Raw genomic sequence first — 7,108 nt, 5'->3', positions numbered from 1 at the left:
CTAAGATTTCTGAAGACACTGAATCACAGGAAGAATGGCCACCTACCTTAGCAACAAACTTTCTAAATAGAGATAGCCATGTCCAGGCTTTGATGCAGGGAGAGGAAGCTCCTCTTCTAGAAGATGCAAGAAAGCTTGGTGACTATGTGTTCTGTGCATCGGTGACAGGAAGGAGAGAGGGATATCTGTTTTTATTGGTATGCTCTCATATGCTGTACCTGGAACTAGGAAAAAGAGAAAGCCAAGAGAGGGAATCGGGCAGATGGAACTCTGGCTCATAATACTCCCTACATTGAACCTTCACTGTCCTCCCCCATCTCATCCACATTATCTTTTCTCTTCATTGCTAGATGATGGAGTCTCTGATGTTTTTGAAGGTTGTGGTGGTTTGAATATGCTTGGTCCAGGGAGTAGCACTATTAGGAGGTTCAGCCTTGTTGGAGTAGGTGTGGTCTTGCTGGAGGAAGTGTGCACTGTCGGGATGGGCAATGAAACTGTCTTCCTAGCTGCCTGGAAAATAGCAGTGTGCTCCTGACTTCCTTTGGATGAAGATGGAGAGTTCTCAGCTCCTGCAGCACCATGCCTCCTTGGACACTGCCATACTCCTGCCTTGATGATAATAGGCTGAACCTCTGAACCTGTAAGCTAGACCCAATTAAATATTGTACTAATAAAAGAGTTGCCTTGGTCATGGTATCTGTTCACATCAATGAATCCCTGAGACAGACATCAATAAAAATGAGCCTAAAGATACGGTGTAACGAAGACTGTTTGTGCTTAGTCTTTCCTCATTTCCCCAAAATTTATAAGTAGGATAAAATTGGAAAACCATAATTCCTCATGTAAGAAATGAATTGCAAGCCTTTTAATATTTATATTATGATAGAGGACAAAACTTTACCTACTTTAGTATTATTTTTGATCCAAATCCTAAGACAATTGTTGTCATTTGCAAAGTGGATAACAAGGTAGTTAAAGCAAATCTTGCAAATAATTCAAATTATTGCTGATTCTGTCATCTGTAGACAACCACCCACTTCAAATCTATATAAAAAAAAAATAAAACATTTTCAAGACCAAGGTTTTTGAAGTTTGGAAGATTTCTAATGAGATATATTGGTATTCCATGTGCATCCTTACTTGAAGTAGGCACAGGAACGCTTCTTCCTACCTCAAACTTTGGACAGAAAGTTTCAAGATCATTCAGGGTTCCTGAGACCTGATACCATTATCTGAAGAGGCACAGCAAAAGCATGAGACTGGCTGGCCAGCTACTTTGCCGTCTAAGTGAAGAATGTTTGGAAGGAACATGGACTGTACATTTGGGAGTCTTTTTTCCCCCTGAAGGATGTGATTTCCAACACACAACAAAGGCTAGAGAGGGGGTTATAGCTATTTTAGTGCTATCATAGATCTAGGTTGTGGTGGTCTTATGTAAGAGCAAGGGAACTTTTGTAGAAACAATCTGGAGATATATTTCTAAAAGCTTAAAGGCTAAGTATCAAAAGTGGCAAACCCTGGGATATATATGCTCCCATACAAGCGCGCACATTTTTTGAAAGAGTGTTTTGTTGTTGTTATTTAAAGATGTATTTACAAAAAAAATAAAGATGTATTTACTTATTTAAGTATATGAGTAAGTTGCTGTCTTCAAACATACCAGAAAGGGGCATCAGATCCCATTACAGATGGTTGAAAGCCACCCTGTGGTTGCTGAGAATTGAACTCAGAACCTCTGGAAGAGCTGTCAGTAAGTACTCTTAACTGCTAAGCCATCATCTCTCCAGCCCTCTTTATTTTGAAGCAAGTTTTCATTCTAGGGTCCAAGCAGGCCTCAGACTTTCTATGTGGCCTAGGTTGGCCTCAAATTCTTGGTGATTCTATTTCAGCCTTTCAAGTATGGATATTTCAAGTGTCCTACCATGTCCAGCTATGGTATGTTCTCTGTATGCTTTGAGACATGGTCTTCCTAAACTTTATAGATGAGGCTAAACTGAAACTCATAGAGATACTCTTGCCTCTGCCTCCAAAGTCCTATGATTATTGGTGTGTATCACCCACCTGACTTTCAACATGTTGTATCTGAGGATATCTTTAAAAAAAAATAAAGCTACATGAGAGAATGTCAACTTTAAATCAATTTCTAGAGTACTAAATGTCCACATTAGATAAACATAATCATATTTATCATATAAAATTTTAATCTCTTCTCATTTACTGTCTACCTTCATGGAATGGAAACTTTCATGATAGTTTTCACTTTATAATAGAGAGCAAAAAAAATCATAAGAAATAAATTTTGGCTGACAGGAAAAGAACAGCTTCCAAAAAGTGTGTCTGCATAGGCAGTGGAACTAAAAGGAAGATCGCTATTGCATCCTACAAATTCTAGTCACCCAAAGCATTTGCTACATTGGCAACAATGTCATAAAACCTCCTTTCTGGAGCTCAGATGAAAGCAGGAAGGGGTGTAACTTCAGGTAACTTTGTGAAGCATTTTTTAGCCCAGAGACTTTGCCTTTGTTATTCCCTCTGCAAAGAAAACTCTGCCCTCAGCTGTCTAACTTGTCTTTTACCCCTTTCAGGAAGTTCTTTAAATTCCTCTGATTTCTCCAGCAAGACTGGAACTTGACATGGCCTCTTGCCTTTAGTAGTGATTCCAGAACCTCGGGTAGGGTAAAATGGGAAGTTTGGAAGGAAGATCTAATTACTTTTATCTACTTCAGAAATGTCATAGTAGACAGAATCATCCTAAATTAGAGAATTCTGTTAGTTGCAAACTGCTGCTTTGTTTCTCTAGCAGAAACAGGATAGGTGTTAACTAAATTCTGTTCAGTTTTTCTCTTGGATTTGTCCTCATGAGCTGCTTTTCCCTCACTGTATTACAGTTAGGTGAATGAATTCTGGCTTTCGGACTCTGAGCAAAATTGGGTGCCAGTTTCCTATCTTCCTCGCAAAACTCCATCATAATTTCTCATAAGCTCCTTTTCCCCTCTAGATTCCAGTTGCATATAACCCCAAGCAAAAGTCTTGATATTAAAAATGACAGGCTTCTTGTCCCTTTGGCCATCAAAGGATTGTAGGAGCAGATCTGGCTTTTTCCTGTCTGCACTGAACAAATTAATATCTGAGTCATAGTTATAATTTTATTCCATCAAACCTCTAAGACTGCAAAAAGTTTTAGACATGTACTTATTACTAGTAGAGAAATGGATAGGTTGACTACTGATTTCTGATAAGATTTGGGTTATTGAAAACAAATTATGAAAAACAATGACCAGATATGAGCCACTAGTAGTTAGTGTAGATTCTCTCTAATTTTTTTTAATTAGGTATTTTCCTCATTTACATTTCCAATGCTATCCAAAAAGTCCCCAATACACTCCCCCCCCACTCCCCTACCCATCCACTCCCACTTTTTGGCCCTGGCGTTCCCCTGTACTGGGGCATATAAAGTTTGCAAGTCCAATGGGCCTCTCTTTCCAGTGATNGCCNACTAGGCCATCTTTTGATACATATGCAGCTAGAGTCAAGAGCTCNNGGGTACTGGTTAGTTCATAATGTTGTTCCACCTATAGGGTTGCAGATCCCTTTAGCTCCTTGGGTACTTTCTCTAGCTCCTCCATTGGGGGCCCTGTGATCCATCCAATAGCTGACTGTGAGCATCCACTTCTGTGTTTGCTAGGCCCCGGCATAGTCTCACAAGAGACAGCTATATCTGGGTCCTTTCAGCAAAATCTTGCTAGTGTATGCAATAGTGTCAGCATTTGGAAGCTGATTATGGGATGGATCCCTGGATATGGCAGTCTCTAGATGGTCCATCCTTTCATCACAGCTCCAAACTTTATCTCTGTAACTCTTTCCATGGGTGTTTTGTTCCCAATTCTAAGAAGGGGCACAGTGTCCACACTTTGGTCTTCGTTCTTCTTGAGTTTCATGCGTTTAACAAATTGTATCTTATATCTTGGGTATCCTAAGTTTTTGGGCTAATANCCACTTATCAGTGAGTACATATTGTGTGAGTTCCTTTGTGATTGTGTTACCTCACTCAGGATGATGCCCTCCAGGTCCATCCATTTGCCTAGGAATTTCATAAATTCATTCCTTGTAATAGCTGAGTAGTACTCCATTGTGTAAATGTACCACATTGATTCTCTCTAATTTTAAAACCTCAATACATTTCAATATTATGTTCAGAGTCCTTTGATAAAGGACCTTACTATAGGGGCTGGAGAGATGGCTAAGCGGTTAAGAACACTGACTGCTCTTCCAGAGGTGTCCTGAGTTCAATTCCCAGCAACCACCTGGTGGATCACAACCATCTGTAATGTGTGTGTCTAAAGACAGCTACAGTGTACTCCTATACATAAAATAATTTAAAAAAAAGCTTTAAACAAAGGACCTTATTATAACATAAAAATCAAGTACTGTACACAGATAACCACAAGTACACAGATAACCACAGTTAAATGTTATGGGCCCCAAATGATAAACACAAAACCTGAGTCTCAGAAAATTCCCCAAGAAATACACCTAGAAACATCATACCTGGGAGTCTACCTTATATTCTCAACTCTCAGATAAGACTGGGTCATACAATTTTTGCTATATCATGCTCAGGCTCTTCCAGGACATGTTAGGATTCATTCACCAACATCTCTTAATCTAATGGCATATTAGAAATTAAGCCCTTCCTAAGGCTTAGGTGCCTGGCTCTGGGAAATGCTTTAGTTGACTGAGCCTCAAATTAGCATAATAAAGGACAAGAAGACAATCTATTGAGTAGCTCAGCTTCTCTTTTTGATTTCACAAACCAATTTTATCATATATCAAAAGGCTTTTGTATTTGTGTTTATGTCTCTGTGAGGGGCATCTGTGTTGAATGTCCGCATGTGGTGTGTGCAGGTATGCTCACCCAGGTGAGTACATATGGAGGCTAGAGGAGAATGAGAGGACATTGGATGTTGTCACCACTCTCTGCCTTCTTTTCTGGAGACAAGATCTTTCACTGAAGTGGACGCTTGCCATGTAGTCTAATCTGAGTGGCCAGTGATCTCCCAAGATCTGTCTGTCTCTGCTTCCCAATGCAGGGTTATAGTCATATGCAGGTGCCTGCCTTTTTATGTGGGTGCCAGGGATTCAAATTCAGGTATACCTACACAGAAAGCCCTTTGATCCATTGAGCGATCACTTGTTTATATATAAAAGGCTTTACACAGTTTTAAAAACGTAATTAATTTATTTTTAAATGAAAGTTGGAGAGCTGGTTATGCCTTGGTACTGTGTGGATGTCAAAGGGCAATTTTTGATAGTCTGTTCTCTCCTTCCATTATGTGTATAACAGGGATAGGTCTTCAAGCTTGGTGGCAAGCACTTTACCTCCTGAACCATCTTCCATGCCCTAAAAGAATTTTTTATACCTAAAAGGGTCGGTGTTACACATTCTACCTCTTATCTATTTTTTCATTATTGTGAGAGAAACAAACTGGGTGTTTGTTTTTTAAAGACATAGTTTCTCTGTGTAGTCCTGGCTGCCTGGAACTCACTCTGTAGACCAGGCTGGCCTTGAACTCAGAGATCCGCCTGCCTCTGCCTCCCAAGTGCTGGGATTAAAGGTGTGTGCCATCATCCAGGAAAGCAAGCTGTTGTTTATAGTAAACTGTACTTCTAGCTAATAATAGCCCACTCAGTCAAACTGTTTTCTGCAGCAATTGCGTGATTACATTCTCATCAGAAAGCCTGAGATTTACCTTTCTCCACAGTTCAGTTCTCATCCACAGTTCTTCACACTTGTAGTTGTTTTCTTTTTGAGACCTAGGCTCACCATGTAGCACAGGTGGGCCTCAGTCTCACAGTTCTCCTGCCCCTGCCTCTCGTGAATGATATTTACCGACTTGCACCCTACACCCCACTCTCATGCCAGGTGCAGTATGCATTCTTCATGATTATGCTACGAGCTGCGAAGTGCTTAAGAAACACTTGCCTAATAATTCTTTTCTTGCTCTACTTTTCCAAAGCAATTGCCCCTCTTGCCTGATTGTACTAAACTCAAGTGATTGTCATTCACTTGGAAATGTTTGGGTCAATGCTTCAGAGTGACACAGATTTTATATTGTTATTAAAACGGGAAGAGGTATCCTTAAATTTGTAATTGTGTCCTGAAGCATTTCAGATGCAGTTCCTAGTTCTTGATTGTCTTCTCACACTTCCCTTCGGAAAGGAACTGAGCAAGCGATTTTCATGAAGCCCTATCTATCTAATCATGACTACTATGGGAACTTTAAAAAATATATTTATTTATTATTATACATAAGTACGCTGTAGCTGACTTCAGACTCACCAGAAGATTACGGGTGCTTGTGAGCCTCCATGTGGTTTCTGGGATTTGAACTCAGGACCTTTGGAAGAGCAGTTGGTGCTCTTACCCGCTGAGCCAACTCAACAGCTTGGGAACTTTTTTAAGATGAGAAAAAAATAAAGGTGTGAAAGACTCAGTGACTTCAGCTTCTTTAGTTTAGAAGATTACAGAAACCATAGCTCCGACCTTCAGTGATGTAAAGAGAAGATGGTTTTATACTTACAAGAATCTCTTTGTAGAGTATATGAACGATATGTCAAAGTTGCACGCCGCTACTAGGAATACCTAATGAATTTAACAATATTAGGCTACAAAGCTAAGGTGGAAACATATAATAATAGCCCATCCATTGCTTCTGCCAGGCATTTTGTCACAGCAACAAGACACACACTCATACAATTAGTTTAGAACATAGGCTTGACTCTCCTCTGTTGGGAGATTGCCTCACACTTTCTCTCACTAATTATTGGGCTTTTACCTCAAGCATGCACATTTCCTTAAGAAACCCAAATCTACAATGACGGATAGGGATCAGTTTGGTCATCTTTTGTTGCATTTTTATTGGTTTCATACAAGTATTTGTGTTCTCTTTTTCAAGGACTTTTAAGAGACACTGGTATCCATTTGTCACTTTAAAAGGACACACTTGCTGGGCATGGTGGCGCACGCCTTTAATCCCAGCACTCGGGAGGCAGAGGCAGGCGGATTTCTGAGTTCGAGGCCAGCCTGGTCTACAAAGTGAGTTCCAGG

The sequence above is a fragment of the Mus caroli genome, chromosome X (genome assembly GCF_900094665.2).
Source record: "Mus caroli chromosome X, CAROLI_EIJ_v1.1, whole genome shotgun sequence".
NCBI lineage: Eukaryota > Metazoa > Chordata > Mammalia > Rodentia > Muridae > Mus > Mus caroli.
Note: the sequence above shows the minus strand (reverse complement) of the source record.